The following is a 22,929-nucleotide window of genomic DNA, read 5'->3' on the forward strand; positions in this document are numbered from 1 at the left end:
CGGAAATATTGATTTTGAGATATAGCCAAACGTAGCAAATATTTCCTTTTGTTTCCTCATGTTTTGGAAACTCTTTAATTGCTCATATCTATGAAACTAGTTGTTCAATTTCAATGAATGGGGTTTTCTGCAAAATCCAACTTTGTAAATACTTGTTACTATCCTATAGGAAACTGACAATTCATTATTGCCGAGTTCCGACTGATTTTGCTTGATCGCATCACATTATGATCAAATAAAATAGCAGTGAATAAAGATATGATCACATCAAATAACCGTGAATAAAGATGACTGTGGCCTAAAAAGTCTATAGAAATATGAACATCATAAATTAAGTCAACTTATAGTATTTCGGCGGTCGGTAGGCCACTACTTCACCACAATATAATAGTGGCAGCATTACAGGGCGTCCGTCGGACGGACGGAATACAGCATGCGCGAAAACATGTATGAATTTTGTTTTTACATTGCTGATAAGAGTATAATTGAGCTTCAAAATAACATAAAGTCTGATGTTATATAATTCCTGATTCTGCCGATATGTTACTTGGCATCAGATCATAAATCCATCTGGCATGTTTTGATCTGAAACTGCTTAGGTCAATAACCTCATAACAGTCTTAGTTATGATCTCCAACATAAACATTTATAGTATGTATTATGATGGTATCGCCGCTAGCCGAGATTACATCAAATAGTCTTTAACTCTCTCACGTATGGTAGGAGGCCGTGTTGTATTTTGATTTTGATTTTGCATCATGCATATTATTAATAGAAATGGTTGTGTTAGCAGTTAATATAATTTGAGTATAACACATTTCTTGCATATACGTGTTGTATAATAGAACACAGCATATCGTGCCATCATTTCAAAAGTGCTGACAAACTTTTTTTAGTTTAGGATTTTGAAAAATGTATGTATTTAAGTAGTCCGCATGCAATGCCATATCACCGCTCGGTCAAATAACGTGGAAGTAATCGTAATGTGTTCATAATAACCGAAACTCCTAGTCAAGCGATCAAATCTAATTTATAATAAAGGTATGAGCAGTTAGAGTGGAATGATTGGGGAAAGGGGAATATAATTTTCTGGTTTACTTGCCATATTAAGAAGTAATTGCTTCCGTATATATTGCTACCGCGATTTCTCGTTGCGTTGATTGACATGTCGATTTATCCGCGACCATATTAGCCTAGTCTGCTAATGATAACGAGTTAATTTTGATTGGCTAGCATTTTCTCCATGATATCATCCAGCACCAAATCAAAGAAGGCTTTTTATTGGATACTCGGATGCTGCATATTCTTGAGGAATTTTAACCGGACGTAAGCTTACCTCTATAACTTCATTTATCTATTATAGAAATTCGTCCAGAACCAGTTTCTCTTAAATACCGATTGTGCGTGGTGAAAATAATATTCACATTCAACGTAGAACTAGATCTAGTTCCTCAAGGGGGGGGGGTGCGCGCGAAGCGCGCCTGGCGAAGCGGCCAGCGAGGCTCGCAAGGGTGGATTTTGTAATGTCAGAGAGGGGTTGTCATGGTCCCACATAATTTACTAGGCACTGAACAAGTGATATTTCAACGTTATTCAACCATTGCATGGTTCTTCATGTGCAGTTCGAGGCTCTCCTTGCATCATGGCGGACAAAGGTTGATAGTTACTGATAATAAATAGTTGAATTGTCAAGAAACTTGGTTAATATGATTACCTTTGAACAGCAAACATTCTTAAGGTCGTCTGAATATAGATTGTTCCATTGTCGTGAAACTCAGTGGATGTGATTTCCATTGAGCCCTTTGTTACAAGTATGAATTAAATGTATACATATTTAGCACCCATTTTTCAATTCAGCTTTCAACATGAAAATTCTCGTGTATTTTCCTGGTATGTCATTGATGGTATTTAATAATAAATACGATATTTCTCATCTGGTTAGTTATGCCACGCACAAAAAATTACTAGCATCCAAGTACTTGTCAATGCAAAATTTGTCAATGAAACATGTTCTTCATCCATGGCTTTTTTTTAAAGACAGTTCTTGTTTTAGGTTGAAGTACAAACGCACATATACAAGCGGGTTCAGCAGTAGATGTAGAGCAATTCACTGAAATGATCTTTTCCACTGCTTGCGGAAACACATCTGGGTTGAAGATCGGGACGAAGGACGGAAAAGTATAAAACAACCGCTTTCACAAATACCATTGTTTTGTTCTTATTAAAAAAATGCCGCAATTTTGGATTCGTCTGTATGCGGTATTAGCGACAATTATAAAATTATTGTACTATACTATTTTTCACTCTGATGTGACAGTGAGGTCATCGCGTTGAAGCAACTGTTTGGCACACGCATCTATGCGGCGTCTTTAAGCTCGTGCGTGTGTACACCAGTGCTTTGAACAAACGCTCGCGAATTGAGTCTGTGCCCAATGAAATTGGGTTATAGATTTAAATTTAAATGTTGCTAGAATATGTTTGCATTGAAAAGTGGTAAACATTTGCTAGATGGTTGTATGAATAAAAGAGAGCCTAGACCGATATACACCAGACATATTCCACTAATCTGATTTTAATACAGCTATGTACACGAAGCCGCATCGTTTTAATATCCGTTTTAAGAATATCACATATGATCGTTGTATAAAATGACAGATGTTTTTTACGAATTGTTTTCAATGTTGTTCTGGTAAACAACTACTCTGAAAAACTGCTAACATGACTGCGCAAACGTTATATCTTGAACTTGAATACGTAAGTGGAAAAAAGGGTCAAACTCCACCATTAAAAATAAGTGGAGTAAAGACTTATCTTAAATTGGTTATATATTGGATATGGATACATAATTCTGATTTGATATAGTGGATATTTTCCTGCATGGGCCTATTATTACCTTAATTAAGACAAAGTGATAATTATGACAAGCAAAGTGTTGCTTTATATATTGTTACAAGCCGTAATGACTCAATGCCAAAATCACCTTTACCCAAGTTCACACGAATGCACAACAGTAATACACTGTTTGATTAAGTTAACAATATCTGGTCTATAATTAAAAGTAACATATGAATGGTACATGGACGATAAATACAATTTTCATATTAATTACTACTTAAGCAGCAGATTTCTGGTACAATGTTCTGGCTGGCTGATGTATATATCCTTGTTCGCTTATCCGGCGAAAATTACTGTTCAACAAAGTCCATCGTAAACGTGCATTGATATATCCTTTGCGTACAATCCTCGCACAGAAATGATGCTGCTTTCTCCAAAACCTCATATCCTTGCACAGTAGACACTTTTCCCAGCTAAGATGCTTCTTTCGCCAATCACTCTCTTTCTCCAGGAAACAGGCTTCTTTCTGCACTGATCCTTTTTATTGACTTTTTATTGAGAAGGAGTACCTTCGTATACTCAAAATCTCTTTCGTTGCTGTATTAAAATAGCACATTATTGGCGATGCAAACTGCTCAATTGTACCTCCTCTTGAAGCACATCGACGACCGACACATTATAGAGAGTCTAAATCTCTCTCCATATTCTACCAAGAGCAAACTAAATTGCTTTCACCTTGTATACTAGCAATCTGTTAATAGACCACTCTGTCACATTGAGCTTATTTGAGAAATGGTAATTTCCAATTAGCTGATTCGGGCATACCCTGGGTAAAGATAATAAATAATCATAATTATGCAATGTACTTTGATAAGTAATCTGGGAATTCCTGAAATTAATTCATAAACATTAACCGTTCTCATTACATCACTTTCTGGGGTTTTACAAACATGCTGTCATATTCACATTACATTATCGGGGATTCCCCTAATTCAAAATTAGATATGATTCAATTTGTTTTGATCAACTTGATAAATGAGAAGGGATTCCCCACACATGTCATTACTATTCAAATTTAAATTACTAAGGGCACATCACAATAATACACAATGTATCCTACCAGCAGTCAAACCCATCCATGGGCAATAGGAAGAACTTCATTTAGGTCAAACTCAACTGCAAACTACCATTGGGAATAACTGAACGTTTGGTCCAGATATTCCATGTAGCAAATATTTACGCAATTCCAAAAAATATTTTAAGCTGCCCACGTATATTCGTGATGTATCCCTAGGATTCCGCTCAATTCTGAGTACCTTTAGTGACTTGATCCCCAAATCTGTTTGACACCACAAAACCAGCAGATTACAAAAAACAACAACCTATCATTATTACAGTTAGAGGTTATTTTACTTTTGACTTTACGGGTGTTTATTTAGATGTTTTCTAAACATGGCAAAATTAATGAAAATGAGCTAAAGAATATTATGACATGATAAAGGGAATTCGTATCTCATTTTTAAAAGACAGCATATCAACATATCAGTTATCATTGATCTAAAAAAAAAATTCCACTACTCTCTAGTTGTGCATAGTTTATAGCTGGATAATTACATGCATGACAGTAGATTTAGTTACAGTACACTGATATACATCAAGTACTTCTCCCAATCCTATAAGCTCAGGATTACCCGAGTACGCTGGATCGCATATTACATAAAATAATAAGAAATACTTAATCTATGACTGTCATGTAGGAGCTTGCAGCAAGATGTGGATTTACGAGGCTTAAGGTATGCTTTCCTCAACACGGCACCTGTTTTATGCAGTGTTGCTGAACATTGATGTCCTGGGTTGGTCTACGGGCGCGTTGCAGAGCGTCCCTGTTATATTAACCATGAAAATACCAGTATTTCTATTCGTTTTGAACCGAATTAATTCTCCTTAAAGTAGTTTAAACGACCAGTGACTCATTTAGCTTGATTGTTTTAGTTTGGTTTTGTTTTATTGGTGGTATTGTTCGAGCTGGAATATAAGATTACAGTAATGGTAAGACTGTTCAAATACGCCTACATAATCTAAACATTTGGCTATTACGATTTTATTGTAATAAGGGAAATTGTTGAAAATCGTTCGTCCAAATAATAAAATTATGCTCAAAACCATGCTGCTAAATCAAATTAAATCTAGCACAAAATTTTAATCAATATTCTGGATTATCATAGTGAATAATATGCTTCCAAAATGTTTATATTATATATTTCGTGATCAATAAAAGCAATTATATTACCTCCGCTGAGATTAATTTCAAATGCGCGGTTGGTTCAAGGTATTGCAAATACTTTACTTAATAAATCTTATTCAGTTTGGAGCACCCTGCCTGCGATTTGAATGTACCTAATTTCTAAGAATGTAAATCGCTTGATTTGTTTAGTACTTTGATCTGCCCATTACTTATCATTGATATTGATGTAAGAAACTCTTCACTTAATTAAATACTCGGGTGATGAATCATGAGCAAACTTCGAAAGATTCCGGATTGACCAAGCCCGGGACCAAGCTTATTCGGCCGGAGGTAGACTAGCCTCTTTACCCCTCTGGTATGGTGGGTTTAGAAAATAGCCAATATCATGCTGTTCAAACACCGCATGGTTCAGGCGATTATATCAACAATACAAACAAAGTGCTTTAAAGTGATAAAGTCGACCCTAAAATGTAGTGATCGCGGTGGACAAAAATAAATAGCTAAACAATTACATATAATATTCACGAACATTTACATTAATCAAGCCAGTATTTTCCACGTCCATATCGCACATGAAATACAAATAAGCGCTCAATTTCAAATCACTAGTGCTGTAACCTGTGCCAGGTACAAGCTATTCTCCGACGCTTTCTACTAATGTGATCATGTCTAACCTAAAGTGCAGCGCGTAATCAATACCGTAACTGCCAGCTACGTTCTAAAGTTGTATATCATAATTTAAAAGCAATATCATTAGATTTTTCGACCACAACATTTTTATTCATTTTTATTAAGTTTCTCAGTGATACTGCCTTTTTAGAAGTTCAATATTTCTACCGTGTTTTGGTGTGGACTGGGATGTGTGGAATTTACTAAACCTATTTTATATTAATAGACAATATTATGAAAAATATGGCAGTATATCTTTATATTAATGAACAAATGTACTTTTTAAGGCAACTTATGCTTGGGATTCATATTTTTCAGACAAATTACCTGGAAAGCCCACACACAAAACCAACAATAAATAATAACAATAATAGCAACAACAACACTAAGAAGAACAGAATAATGACAAATGAAAAGTTTCTTTTAAACTACACATGGAAAACCAATACACTATAATACTTGATATCACTGTCATTGACTTAATACCATTGACGTTGACTTAATACCACCCTCATCCTATTAAGCAATTTTGTGAAACATAAACTACGACAGGGGGGTTGGTGCACCTCATACTTCCTATATTCCTATACGTCATGTAGTGTTTATTTGGTATCAATGTATAGCTATGGGTGTTTACTATCCAGTGACATCAAATGAAGTATAAACACTTTTTCATGTAATGTCACATATGACGTCACACGAGAATGTATATATATATTTACACAAACTTCCCAAGAGCTGCATAATTTTTTTTTCTGTAGAAACTTTAAATTTGTGATGGTCGATACTACCCCCGGTAAGTGATTGGTAATCATTTTTATCAATTAAATGGGCCAAAGAGTGGATATATACACGATTAGTTTTTGGTCATTTACGTATAACCTAAATAAATCAACGTCGTCTAGAAGCATTTTGATGGGTATCCGGTGTCTTGCATTGTCAAGACTTTGTGGCCACATATAGTCCCGCACATCAGTTGTGGACAAAGATGCTAGCCTGGTTAGAATTAATCGTTATCACCGGGTTACGTCTTTGAGTGTGATTATATGAATCGACTTTGCAACATTTTGTCATCGCCTTACTCCCTTGTTTGTCATTTAATGTACGAAAACTTAATTTAGTGTTTATTTTAGTATTAATTTTATTTGAGTTTATCACTGTAAGCAATTTGTGAATTAAGTCTATATTATCCGGCAAAGAATGAACATTGATCATAATGTACCACTATTTTTTAGGGAATTATTGTCCAGTGTTATAATCCGGTTGCGTGAAATGCAGGAGTTTGGCCGATGAAGCCGATGAACAGGGGACTGAACATGACGTTGTCGCCAGACACATCTTTTGTTCGTGCATAATGCTACAGTATTTCTCAGCGTAGTTGCATCGTCTCGGATCAGCGTCTTGGGTTCCGGGCACGCCGACGAGTTAGTCGGCGAGATTTTGGACTAAGTCCTTTTAAAAGCGTTTTAAAAGCTTAAAAGCGTTTCTTGTACTTCGTACATGTAGTACTAGGTTAAATGATCATACCAGATGATGTCCAACTATTGGTCATTGCACAAGATATGATGGATCATGGTTCACGATATTACACCAATTTCCTAATTAAATTATAATTGGTTACCTGTCGTAGTGAAAAGCTGCGGTGCACAGACCGACATATTATTCCACAAGATTCTTCAAATTCCTTAATAACTATGGAGTTAAACGATTTACAATATGGCCAATAAGTAGGGCATCATGCTGGTTATTTCGTCCTGAGAAATGTCCTAAATCCGTTTTAAATGCCGTATACTATTTGAAGTAATCAAATGTATAAAAACTTATACACGCTACAATAAAGTGTTAACTTTAGTCGGCAGTCTTAACCATGAGATCGGTGACAAGTTTCGTATAAATATTTATTCGTTTTGGATGGGTAAACACCACAGGAAAGATAAATTCTTGTTTTTTTCTTATACTACTACAACTGCTCTTTTTAAACTATGCATGGAATTGCATCCCCTAAAATGCACCGATGAATTTTGGTACTTTAATAATGTGAAACTAATGCATTTTTTGCAACAAAGTGCTCCAATTGCGTAATATTTACTGCGGGTCTAAAAGCTGTTTTTTTTTCTGTTTTTAGCCGACTCTTGTTAAATGCTCTCATCTGTCTTCCAGAGCATCATGGACACGTTTTAAAATTAAATTACTATGGTGTTGGGTCTCTGCTCTTTGCATAGCGTATTCAAATATCGCAGATAATTGTATAACTATGTATTTTGTTAAATCCATAATAAATCACGAAACAAATCTATCTAAGAAGTTACTTCCTAGCTTCTTACTTCCTGTAATCTCCGCCACACCAAACATTGCTTTCCTACACTAGTTCATAAACATAAGTATACCGATCCACCATTGTGATACCTTTGAAATGCGTTATATTTCTCAGAACGATATATATCACTATATACTTGGTCTATTTACACCCGATTTAATGAAAGTTGTACGTGATTGTGGGTGTTTTTATCTTCCCTAGTTTCTGAATAAGGGCGATATTTTTCGCAGGTTGGTATAGATATTGGCACAATAACCCCGATATAGATGCTACGTGACTTTGGGTATGATCAGGATAGCTTTATTAACCTAAATATCTCCATTTAGTCTCACCAAAGAAATATGCGGGCTACAGAGTACTAGAATTATTTGAAGGCAGGTTAGCAGACATGCCCTTAATAGGTTGGTATTCACAAATTTGGATGAGATTCGAAATCACTTTATTAATTGCTATATTTTCACACTTCAATTATAATTGAACACTGAATTCAGCAGACTAGTTTGCGTCTGACGTCAGGGCAACGGCGCGATGTGATTGGTTCCTGACCTGTGTAGTACGGCATTTTTGGTGTGGTTGACATGACTTCAGACTCAAACTAGTCTTTTTAATTCGGTCTTCAATTAGAGTATATATCACAGAAAATAAACAAACAAAAACCCATTGACCTGTTGTTATTTACGTTGTGTTTTACCGTTGATGTTTTTCCCCTTTGCGTTCACCCTTTAATTACTTTTGTCACCAGGTATATGCCCCTAATTACTCAAGGTGTGCTATAACCATTACCGAATATATCGCACGTGTCTCATTGCACTTTGCAAACACCAACACATCAAAATGATGCGCATTTCGGTTTACCTTTCGGCTCTTACCTTTCTAATGTGAGATTAAAGAAGTGGGTCGATGAGAGACGTCCTGCCTGGTGATGGTAATCCCGGCCCCCAACTCAATACAAAAGTTGACAACCATGAGAGTTACCAAATCTTTCAAAGGCCCCCTTTGCAATGATTTTTCATCAAATTTACCCCCTTTTTCATAAAATATTTTTTCACAAAACAACCCCTTTTTGTGGTTTTCAATGACGAGAATTTCAAACACCCCTTTTCAATGATTAGAATTTCAAACATGCCTTATCAATGGCACTTAATATTGACATAAAATATCTGGATTTTCACAAGTACCCCTTTTATCCAAATTTCGTGGACTGTGCAAATTAAATACTCCTATTTTGCTGATTTCACTGTCAAATTTCACGGACAGTTCAAATTAAATACCCCATATTTTGCCAATTTCGTGGTCCTTGCTACTGGTAAAAAATAACCCCTTTTCCCCGCAATTTGGTAACTCTCATGGTTGTCAACTTTTGTGTTGGGTGGGGCCGGGATGGCAATTTGTGCAGTTATGTGTCTATGTATGTAGTTCATAACGGTCTGCAGAAGGACTTGTGAAAACCTTTAGATTTATATTTTAGATTGCTCTACAAGAAGAAATCCAGAGGTGTAAGATCTTAGAGGCCATTCCACTTCGTGCTTTAAAGTAAGCATGCGATTGCCAAACAATTCAGAACGGCGTAAAATAAAGTAAAGAGAGTGGTGAGACTGTGATTTTTATATTTTAAAAATAGCCACCGAGTCCGTATTCACACTTGCTCTACAAGATGAAATCCAGAGGTGTAAGATCTTCGGGGCCATTCTACTTGGTGCTTTAAAGCAATCACGCGATTGCCAAACAATTCAGAACGGCGTAAAATAAAGTAAAGAGAGTGGTGAGACTGTGATTTTTATATTTTAAGTGACTTCGCGCAACTGCATGTTTACAAGGCTCACATAAATAACCACTGAGTCCTTATTCACACTCTAGTGATTTTACAGTTGTGGGAGGACAAGATGTTGATTCATCTATCAATTATTTTGACAAAACCCATCATACTCTTTAATTTTCAAACTGTATATTTTATTTTGATACACCCTGTATATTAAATCTTAATTAAACGTTACCGTGGTCTTTCTTCTAACTTTTCTAAAGATATATGTCAAAGCATTGTTGAACCAATACTTGTAATAATGACCTGCAGCTGTTTGTTACAATACAATGAAAAACAAACAAGACAATATAATATAACGACATGTTAGCATAATGTCAATTCAAAGAATACAATACATATTTAAACTCTGTGTCTTGGTATTTAGGGCTTTAATGACCTAATTCCTTCCTCGATTCATCGATTGCCATCATTGTTATTGTTGAGATATGTCATCTACCGCAAGGTCTATTCATAATGATTGCTGTAATTAGCCACACTCACCATTTAATATCATCGTTATAATTATACAGTTTGTCGAATGCTAAAAAAGCATTATACTAATCATACAGAATTTATATTAATGCAGATTTCTAAAAGAAAGTCAATGACTCATCATAACATTTCGGGCAAAAAGAACTGCAACGGTACCGTGTTTTTGAAAAAGTCACATAATGAACTTGATAGCCAGAAAACATGGTGTAGAGAAACGCTCATGTGACATGAACCTACAAACGAAAAACATTTTGTTTATTGTTTTTAAAACGTAAGTTACTACGTGAAATAGAAACACACAAGTAATGTTATATACTCCAGCGCTGTAATGTCTTTCCGCAACCCCTATAACCACAGAAAATGATAAATTGTAATGATACTACAAATGGAAAACGTATCAAACCTCACTGTCACTAAAATATAAACTCTTTAATCAATAATAGTCATAATTGCAGGAACCTGGAACCATCATTTATTACAAAAATAAAGAAAAAAAACAATCCTTATTTTTCGGTAAATTACACAGTAAAATTCCTTTGAAAAAAGTGGCGGCGCTGTTTAATGAGGCTCATTATGACGTCAATACCCTGTTGCTATCAAAAAGTTATTATAGTCGACTTGCAGTTATCCCGACTGCACTGCTGGTCATTTTCAACAATGTTTGATACAAACGCTATTTGGGTTCGGGTGTTATTATTATCTTGGTGTTGTTGTTTTTTTCGGCCGTCCAGAGTTCGGGCGATCGTCCATTGAGCCATGACTCTCCTTTTTTTCTCAACTTATATCGAACAGATCCCTCGTCAATGTTCAATAATCTTGCAATTTCACGGTTAGATTTTCCTTCACTATGATATGCATCTATCATTCCCTTCTGGTGATCGGTAATTTTTGGCATTTTGCGGAAAGATATTTCAACGCGTTAATTTATTAAGAAGTTAACCTGTGATAAAGCTAAAAGTTTAATTTAATTAGGATTTACTTTAAATTATGCCTCAAATCATATATTTGTTTATTTGTTTTGTCAATTCTGTGCAGAGTAGGTTATTTATGAACATTACAAGTTCTAGGAAAATTATTCCATTTTCTTGTAAAAAAAAATTGAGAAAAAAGAATCGTTTTGCTAGAAATATATGGAATTAAACAAAATGCGGTAAAATGGCAAACGAAATGCGTTCGGCCTTCAGGAGACAAGTTTTTATTAGCACAAGCACATATCTATTGCACATAAGCCATGACATGGTACATTAGACACGTCATAACTAGTCCCGATGGCACTGTTACAGTAAGAATCCATTTAACACATCCAAAATTCTATTAAGTAACACTTGTTTTGCAAATAACAAAACATAGCAACACTCAACATGAATCTTTACCTACTTAAATAAATTAGGTAACAGAACTTTGACGATAACTAGCGAAAAATGTAGCACATTTGCTGCTGGCAACAATCTGTATTAACTGATATCTTTTCACACTAACTATGTTGTGGTGTCTATAAAATGTGATTATATGATGGCAAAGAATGAGTCACTTGTCGAGCATGCTAAGAACATAATAGAATTCTTGTGACTAGAACAACATCAGATCTAGCGACATTCGCAACGTTCTTGCATGATTATACCGCCAAGACGTCTGCTGGCTAATGTATTAATGCATTTTTTGTTAGTATTCTATAAATGAGCAGTTTTTGTTATCGAAATCCAAAGTTGCCAGCCATACTTACGTGAGCACCTAGGTTTCATTATTATTGAGGTATAGGACTTTTTATTTTTTCGGAGAAGAGCAGGTAGGCCAACTACTTGATTATATTTTTACATGTTCATACTACATACTCCATACTTTAAATCACATTTTTGTTCCTAAAATGGGAGTTATAGCGCCCTCAACGGACACTCTCTCCATAGGGCTACATGTGAAGACCAGTTATAGACAAATGGCCCTAAAATAAAACGGACTCGTTAATTTTTCCTTAAAGTTTGCATATGATCTAGATTTAACATCTGGAATGTAATGCAAGTAGTGTTGTTGCTGCTCCTCTAAATTCATTTATAAAATGTCCGCCCCAGACCAAGGTATGAGACACAAATGCAATGATAGCTATTTTCCTCTCTAGCTGCCCAAGGAGTGAACCAGTTTCGAATCTTAAATCCAGATTCGATTTAAATTTGACAGCTCTGCAGAATGAAGGTATCTCTGACTAAGCTTAAAACATAAAATAACAAAAAATATAAAAAAAAAAAAAAGTGAGGTTGTCAGTATCAATCGATAGAGAAACATAACTTTGCGTCAACTTGCCATTGATATTTCTGAAATTTTAAAATGGAGCAGCTATTTAGGTTAAAGAGAATACCTTGATCATACATAATATCAATTTTTTGGATTTAGTATTTATATCGGTTCTATTACGCTATATTCCACACTCTGTAACAATACGTTTAAATATAAACGGGAATAGAACCAGATCGGATATCACGCAGTAATTTAATTAAAGTGGTTGTATAATAATTGCAAAAGTGTATGGTAATAAAATGTAATACTTAGGGGAAATATGATGCCATTAAAGGGTATAAAAAATAATGGTATTGTAGACAATGGAATATATTTAGAAAAAAATGTCATAAACATACAAAGACTATCGTGGTTATGTACCTAATTAACTAAAAAATTTTATTTGATGATACCTATTTAATTTTAAAGTTAAATATTTAATGTCAAAATGAAACGAATACCTCCGGGTCTTAATTGCTTCCTTTATTGGAGCAGTTTTACCTCATTTCGTTTTAAAAATTAAAGTTGAGAAACCAATTTACGTATCTCTGCACTGATTTGACAGTAAATATTTGTGATTTTATGACTTTGAAAACTAAAATTACGGAAGAATTAAAAAAAACACATTTCGCATTTAAGTTTGAAGCCAACAGCAGGAAACTAACATTTTTAATTTTCCCAAATTTTGTGTACTAAAACAATTGAAAATGACAGCCATACTGAACCTGTAACAATCATGTTGATATGTTCCAATATCAAATCTGAATCCAATCTGTCGGATGATGCTTTGATAATGTAGTTCCATATATGGTATATTACACTTCAAATATCTAGAAAAGATTAATATTCAAGCGATATTCAAGATTAATATTCAAACTTACCATGCTTACCATACATTCGTATCAGCTAACACATTATTTGGTGACGTGATGCAGACGCCATTGGCGGACCATTTCTTACCAATTGAATGAATAACACCTTAAAATGACCTCATACTGCTTCCTACGTAATATGACTGGTAAAGAAAGGAGCATTTACCGTCAAATCGGTCACCTATGGTTCACAGCTTGGCAGAGTAAAACAAGTCTCGCGGCGAAAACTTATTGGTTTGGCTTCTTAAGTGGCGGGGCACAATACGCCGTGAAAATCAGGGGAAATGATTATTTCGATCTTAACGCATGCCATTTAGTATTTCTCATGCCAATCTGGATGATAATCTCATTTAGAATGTTTAGTAACACAGAGACGCTCACCGCCAGATACTTTGATGGACTTTCACCTATATCATGATATATAATTATAGAACTAATACCAAGATTCACTACATTTAAATATAATTATAGAACTATGAAGTTGATTTTTGTTCACTTTTATGCGCATATTTGTACAAGCGTGACAATTTTGAAAAGACAGTAATCGTAAGTGTCATGATTTTTGAAGCATATAACGTTATGCGTAATAAATTGTGTAAACGATGATTAACTTGTTAGGCGTGTGAGTATCACAAATATTTGCGGACACGACATCAAATAATTATTATATCCAAAATTCCGCCAAGAAATTCCGCATAGTGGTAAACTGAATTAATCACATGTGTCCATATGCATTTTCAGAAATATTTATATTTCATGTGTCTTAGTAGTGTGATAAGTAAGTGTACTGAACTTTAATCAGCCTTTGATTATTATATCCCAGGAAGGTCGAAACATCAAAATTATTTGTATGATTTCTCCAATTAGTGCCTTTAACGTAAAAGTGAGGTACACACATAACTAAAAATATAAAGGTATGATCAGACGTGATATGACTAGGCCGAAAATATATTGTCATTTGAAAGTAAGTATGGCTAATTCTTTAAGTGCCACACGACTTGTATTTACGTTTGATTCATATCGCATGGAGCATTATGGCTTCAAACATGGATATTATCTGTTCTGACAACAGCATTTCATTTTTTTTTCCAATCAGCAAATATCTCTTGCAGAGTTCTGACAGGTTAATTTTACATGTTTTACCTGCATAAGTCAGACTAATATAAGTTGATACCTATACATGAAGTAGAAATAAATTGTCCACTTTTATCTATGAAATTGAAAGTGAATTTCAACAGATCTGCATCTGCATTGTTGGACCTAGAACATTTAAAGTTTCAGAAAGCCGAGTAGTTTATTAATACCTTTTTGCAGGTTTTCCGTGCATTTGATTGAGTCCACAATCTGTATGTATAGCAGCGCGTGTGAATGAAGTCATATGTTTACACCTTACAGCAACACTTCGTACGTATGTTAATTATCCTTGACTGTCTTTAATATATTGTTAAGTGGTCAATTTCTGTGCATTGTCAAAGCTGTCTCCACATTCATTTTGTAGCTAAATACGCGACCTCGCCTCGATACAGGAGAGTGAATTTGAATAAATAGATACGTACGGGGTTAACTGGCGTACAATAACGGCGTTTGGAAATCACAAGGCATTCTGACACAAACCTCTGAATCAGTGGCGATAAGAGTAGCATGACAGCAAAAGCGCTGTTGAACCGGAGTAACGCATTTTGAAACTAAGACTGACAGCTGCCTTTGGCGCAACGAACGAAATGACTTATGTCGTCGCCGCTTTGATAGACGGCGGAAATAAAAGCAACATTTGACCCAATATAATCACTTCGATGCTACTTCGCATTGAGTTCTAACGCTATCGACCTACATCTGTACTTATTACACTGCTAGCTTTGTAGACAAATTTGTGTCACTTTATATTGTCACAGGTCGAGGGAGCCAAAAAATATCGATTTTCATTATTTAAATCAATATATTATTGAAGTTCAGTCTACAAATCGTATACTTTGAAAAATTGCTTGATTAATTGTTGTTAATGAGTTACGTACGTATTACAAAAGTGATGTCGTTTCAGCACTCTTTACAACATAGCTCAAGAACCCCAGGACCTACAAGATTATATCTGTAATGTTGAAATCCTTCTAGACGCTCGCTATGAAATAATCAATGCAATTTTTGACAAAGCTCACTACCATTCACAATATGCTGTGAACTACCAAATCACAATAAGTTACACAATTTATCTACTATCAGTTTCTGACTACGTACGAACACCATTATCTAGATTAATTGCGTATTGCGTTATTTTGCTTATTCACATGAATTCTACTGTTAGTACTGAATGAATAACAAAGTAAGTGTGTCCTCCACTGTCACCCAAGAAAAGTAACCTTAAGTATAAATTGGAATTTACAGTTAATTGAAAATGTAACCACGGTCCACCTAATTCCACCTTGTAGCTAGACGTAAATGACGGGATTGATTAGTCCTATGGTTTGTATATCCAACATCAAAAGCATGAAAATTGTATTAAACATAGCCAAAAATAACAACCACATTTGAAACTGACTAAATAACTTTAATATTTTAAATGTATAAGCATTGGGTTAACATTAGATTAGGAATAAAATGTTATGCAAATCTCTATGATGCCATAATATGATATTGCTTTGGGTTGAATAACATTTATGATGTAATATTGCTAAACAAGTAGTTAATACAAAAGACTAACACTTATCAGTGTCAATATCAAAAACGTCAAGGAAGATGTTTGCTAAAATGTTAACATAATCCTGAAGTGTTCTATAATAATAATAAACAAAACTATTGCAATATTTGCTCAGTTGTGCTGAATGCAATATGGACCACAATGGCCTCATCCCAATGACAGAGTTCAATAGCCTCAATGAAACAATCTTTATACAAAATTTGACCTCAAGTTGCAGAGTATGAGATTTTGTACCCACATTTTCAAAGGTCATTCAATGAATGTACAAATGTATTGGATTTTAAAAGAACTGTGCCCTGATAGAAGAGCATGTTGTGGATCCTAGTGATGGCTAATAAAACACCTACTCTAGTGTGTCTTAATGTAATTTGGTAATGTTTTATGGTAAGCTTTATCTGACAGTAGTCTACAATTTTTGAAACATTTAAAAGCAAGGGGACTTATTTTGCAACACACTTGAAATTTGAAATACTAGTGCACTGAATTACATTTATTTGGAAACATTAATGTGAACATGTTATTTCAAATAATAACTGTAATCTTCATAATATATTCCATTATGTATATATATAACTAGAAAATAAGACGCCAAAAGTATCTCAACTGAGCAAGGTAAAACCTGGTTTGGCAAAGTGACATTTTTTCTCTCAACGATTGAACATGTTATTTTAAATAACAGCTTCTAACTAAATTGGTTCCATTTATTTGGAAATAAGACACCACGAATATGGCGCTAGGTAAAACGTGGTTTCACATCCTTCAACTGTTGAAGGGTAAAGCCTTCACCTTACAAATTGTTGAAGTTCAATAATGTGTGTATTTAAAACACAAGCCTTGCAGGGTTTCCTAGAAAAACGTTCGAGTGTAGGTATTTGTCAAAATTTTATTTGCATTCAATGCAAAAACACTTGAGTTTAACTGGTGTAGATACTGCTTTAAAGCGTCTATACCTTTTTCAATCCAATCTGAAATAACAACTATTATGCTCAATAAAATGAAAAGAGGCAATATTTTGGCTTAAAAAATCCGTCGATCTACCCGAGTTCCCTGCAGCTTTGATTGTGAAGGAAATATATGAACTCTATTATGTAATACATTTACCGCATATATCATTGAAATGAAAATGTGAATCGCCATTTAATGTATCAGATTTATCTGAACAAATGTATGTAAAAATACTTGTTTTGATCTTGCTGATCAGAATGTAAATGTGCTTCAAAGTAACAACAAGTCTAATATCGTACCAATATTATAATCCCCAGTACCACAAATGTTTTTGCCGATATTTTTCTTATTTTATACACATTTTATTTTATTTTCAAGCTTTCTCCGGTTACATTGGTAACTTGAATTCCAGTCGTTTTCAGGAAGCAAACCTTGTAATCCAGACATATCTTTTATTGAAAATGTACTCAGTTGTGCACTTATTTCCTGCAATAACACATTCATTTAAGCGCAGCCGTTTCGTGGTCTTGACAGAAAAAAGTTTGCTGTTTATGTTTATATTTCCCTAACAAGAATAGCATTCCTAAGTTCAAGGACGTGCGTATCTTAAATATGATGCCACTTGTATTCGTTTTGGGAGAACAATATTCTAGAAATCTCTTCGAAAGGTGTTGTAAAACACATGATTAATCGAATCTGCTCCTCTACTTCCAATTCAAAAATAAAACAGTACTCAGCAATAAAGGATATTATGCCTTAAAACCTGGTAACCTTGAAGTGTGAAAAAGTAAGAAATTAATTTATTATAGACACTTGATACAGAGCTTAGCATATGCGATCGAGTTTAACACGAGCTCAATCTCCCTAAAATAATGTGCAAATCAACGTGACTGAAAATTCACCTAAAATTAAAGGATGTAACTAAGCCACCGATAACGCCTTTTTCTGCTATTAGGGAAATTTAAACCCCATTAAAGTCATGAAGATTAAGGCGGAACTTATTACTGCCGTCATAAATTACGACTTCTGGCATTTTTTTGCATTCAATCACATTTATAGTATCTAACAAAGACCTGATATCGAGCCCAAGCAATTTAAATTTAGCAACGCTAAGAGACAGGTGCTAGGTGCCAAATTGAGGAAAGCGTACCTTGGTCTCGTAATCCACGTGTTCCTGCTAACTCACACATGACAACCATAGCTTATGTATTCCTATTATAGTGTGTAACATGAGAAGAAGTGTACTTGCGTAATACTAGGCTTATAGGATATAACGTAGTACCTGATATCTACCAATGTAATGTAACTGAATCTACAGCAATGCTTGTAATCACATAACGTCGGATTCGCTAGTGTCATGCGACATACCAAACGCGTGTAAAGGCTGCAAAGTAATTCAATGGAATTTGTCTAAGTCAATATTTAAATATATGTGATTGAATAAGATGTTCATTAAAATTGAGATTTGAATTATTTTTTATCATTTACTTTAACATAATTTGTTTAGAAAAACAAACTAAAAACCTGTGACATAAAAGAATACGACAACATTTCCAACTGGCTTATGCATAGTTCTGACACATGGATGGTCAATAAGCAGTGCATCGAGAGACATCAACACTCACAAGTTTAATATCAGAAATGAAGATGATTTTATCTATGGAATATTTTGTAAGATAATTGAGTACTGACTATTGACTAGCAAAAGAAAAGTCCCCAGATATCGATTCGTTAATATGTAAAATTTATATTTTATTTCTCGGAGACAGATATAAACACATTTCGCAAACTCTCAATTTGTATATTTGGGTATACCGAATAGCGTATCATCTCGCCATCGAATGCACGGGTCAATAATCCTGCGTAATTGTGTGAATTTCCTTATCTACACGATTGCCATAGTTTGTCTTGGACAGATAACACATTGATGCCCCTGTCAAACGAAATTTATATTACATCACTGAGTGGTAGCGACTGGGTTTTAGCTTCACTGAGTGGTAGCGACTGGGTTTTAGCTAACTAGATAGAGCCTTATCTATTTCGCTGAGAAAAGTGCGCTACCTCATTACCCACAAAAAGCAGTGAGGATATAGAATTGAAACCTCCAATTGAATGAAAATGCCTCTACCTAATTCCACCCTGCAGCTTGACATAAGACGTTATTTGTTTATACCGAATGTCAAGGGCACAAGCATTATACAACCTAACAAGACAATAACAGCCATATTTGAAAATGAGTTAGTAGTACAACTTTTATGAGCATTGGGTTATCAATAGACTTGGTTCAGAACATATCCACTAATCCTATTATCAGAATCACAGCATTAGTAAACGTCGAAAAAACACCTTAATAAAATATTGCTATGGCTTAATTATGTTTCAGGTGTGTTGTTAATCCTAAATAAATAGGTAATGCAGACGATCCACACTTAGCAGCGTTAATCAAAACAGGCAGGGAAGATTTTTGCTAAAAAGGTCTACATAATCCTGACGCATGGTATTTCAGGTAGCAATTTTCCGCTTTAATAAATTACAGTTGTATTAAATGATCAACATTCTTATTCTTCGTCTTTTAGCCTATCGTATCTATCTAACGATAGCTCTCATTTTTACTGAAATTAACAGCAAGGTGACTTATAATGTGACAAAAATGAAACTTGAAATTATAGCACATAATAATAAATAATATATTAATGTAAACATGCTATTATTTTAATTAAATTATCTTCAGATTATATATACTTTTTAAATTAAGAATTAAGACACCTCAAATATCATTTCCGAGCAAGGTAAAACCCCGGGGGGGGGGTCACATCAACAATTTTGGTGGGTATGCTCCCCGGAATTTTGAGGTGGTGGGTCTTTGGGAGCTGATGGCGTACCGGTAAAAGGGTCTTTCGGAGCTGCAAACGGGGCTGTGAACAAGTAAAATGGGGTCTTTTGGGTCAAGGGTCTTTCTTGGCTTTTTGGTTGAAAATCGCCTGAAAAAACAAGAAATATGAGGAATGAGCAATTTTTGGGTCTTTTAGAGCTGAAATTATCAAAATCAAGGGTCTTTCGGAGCTGTATTTTGGTCAAATATAGTGGGTCTTTCGGAGCTGTGAAACCCAAAATGGTGGATCTTTCCGGGGGAGCATATCCGTATGGTCATTTGTGTTGAGTGCCCCCCCCCCCCCCGGGGTAAAACGCGGCTTGAAATTGAAAAAGGTGAAGTTTCCCTCAATGATTTGCGTACTTGAATATAATTGTACAAGTCTTTCCTGGGAAAACGTTCATAGGAAAATGTACTAATAATTATATCCTCGCTGAAGTTACAATGGGAAAGATTTGTGGAAACGGAATTCCGTCATTTTAACCGAGCTCGTTACAACTTGGATTTATTGATGAATTTACGACTGTTCTAGCAACAAAAAGGTTCACTTACGTGAGCTTTCGGCTTGCGGTCGCTAAGCCTTTTTCAAACTGGTGTTATTGATCTTGATGAGTGTCACATGACGAGTTGTTGTCAACAACGTCATGTGACAGGATGTTGCGGTAGACAGGTGCTAGGTCGTGTCGCCCCTTGTCCTTGTTTAGGTTAACTTGGGTTTAATTTAAATTATTAGCGTTATACCCACTTTGAATACTAACTTTTTAAATTCTTCTTCTTTGGTTTGCGCTCTTCCGTAAAAATGGAAGGGGGATGCTAAGATATTGGACAGGGAAGAAATGGATAATATAGCTTCATAAGGAGGATTTTACCTTGAAAGTTTTAGATTGTGAATGAAGCGGGCTTTGAATTATAAGGAACATTTATTCCATTCCTTTTCAATCACCCCTGTATACCAAATTAAGATAGTTCCAATTAATGAATCTATAGCTGTGAATAAATTGCTCTCTCAATTTTTTAATCATTTTTAGATAACTACTTTTTGGAATCAAGTTCAAGTTTATCTTTTGAGAAACTCCCTTGAGCTTAATTTGAGCTTGTTTGTGCATTGTAATGTATTTTCTTTGTATACAAATGCCAGAATCTTTGGTCTCTGTGAAAGATCAAAAGAGCTCATTACAAATTATCGCTATAAATACGAAAGTTCTAAAAACAAATTAATTGTTGCATTTCAAAACAAGATATGAGTCGCACTGTGTGGTATTAGATTTTGCAAAACTAATCTACGTAGTTAACGTAATTAAACAAGAAAGTAACTAGATAGAAGGTCTATTAATCCGAAAGGTTTTGAGCGTCGCTTGTTCGAAACCGTGTGTCTGTTACTTTTCTTATGCTGCTTTATTTTTCTCCCACATTATAGCAAGGTTCTTTATTCCGAAGGGTCAATACGCTAAAGTCGTGTTACTCTGAATTGTCATTACTCCGAAATTCGGAGGGACCCTTCGGACTCGGAATAACGAACCATGTTCTTAAGTCGCAATATTTGACCCTTCAGAATAACGAACCTTCTGAATAAAGTCCTTCGGAATAACGAAGCGGCACTTTGGTCTTGATGTAACGGTGCTCGGGCTCTGTATTAGTGTCTAGTTATCAGTGGACAACATTTCCAAGGTGGGCAAAAAGCAGCTGACCCGCTACCAAATTGATTTTACCGTGACGTATGCGGCAAATGGGACAACGGCTGTTTGATAGCATCCGCAAAAGAGTAACAAAATAATAGCAAATAAAATTTTATCATGAAATGTAAGGAATAACTTATATAAATTATTTGGATAAGAGTTCTAACAAAGTTAAACAGGCCAGGGTAAAGTTATGCAGAAATGCAAAAAAATCATCTTCAGTATGTTATCACTATATTATTTGGGTTAATTAAATTAAAAGTATATGTAAATAGCGCCCCCAATTTGCACACAAATATACAGTTTATAGAATAAATTAAAAGAATTAAAGAAACGGAGCTTAGACAAACTGGCATTCAAATAAAGGAGAGAAAAAATCAGAACCGTTCGGATTCGAACCAGCGTGCACTAACGATTACAGGTCGTATAGCTCACCACCACACGCCACAACAGCTCATGTCGGATCTACTGGCGAATTGAACATGTAATGATTTTATTCTCTCGAAAATGTCTCACGGCCAATGTGAGAATTGCAGAACACCAGTCAATATGAGACATTAAATATTAAATGCGAGGATCCAGAGGATGCATGTCTGAGAAAATATATAATAATTAAAGAAACGGATCCTCGTATTTAATATTTAATGTCTCATTATGCACACGCTCACTTCGAATCCGAACGGTTCTGATTTTTCTCTCCTTTATTATAATGCCAGTTTGTCTGAGCTCCGTTTCTTTAATTATTATATATTTTCTCAGGCATGCATCCTTAAAAAGTATCGGAATCCAGCACTGTCTCTTCCAAATAGAGATCCAACAAACTTCTTACAGAAGGCCAATGACTGGGAATTTCTGATGGATGAGGAACATAAGCAAGTAGTATTTCCTTCCATAATCACAGAGACTGCAAAACGTCCTGATATTACAATCTATTCTGAAAGGACCAAAACAGTTATCATCATTGAGCTTACAGTCCCAATGGAAGAAAACCTATCAAATGCCAATGCAAGAAAGAAAAGCAAATACCAAGATCTTGTAGCCGACTGCGAAAATAGGGGATGGTGTACACACTGCTTCCCAATTGAAATTGGAAGCAGAGGTATTAACAACACATCGCTGACAAAATACATCGCTGCCCTCGGAGTACCAAGTGGAAAGAGACGTAACATCATGGACTTGGCTTCTAAAACCGCACTCAAAACCAGCTATTTGATATGGTTATGCCGTCAAAGCAAAGCATTCGGA

The sequence above is a fragment of the Amphiura filiformis genome, chromosome 10 (assembly GCF_039555335.1).
Source record: "Amphiura filiformis chromosome 10, Afil_fr2py, whole genome shotgun sequence".
NCBI lineage: Eukaryota > Metazoa > Echinodermata > Ophiuroidea > Amphilepidida > Amphiuridae > Amphiura > Amphiura filiformis.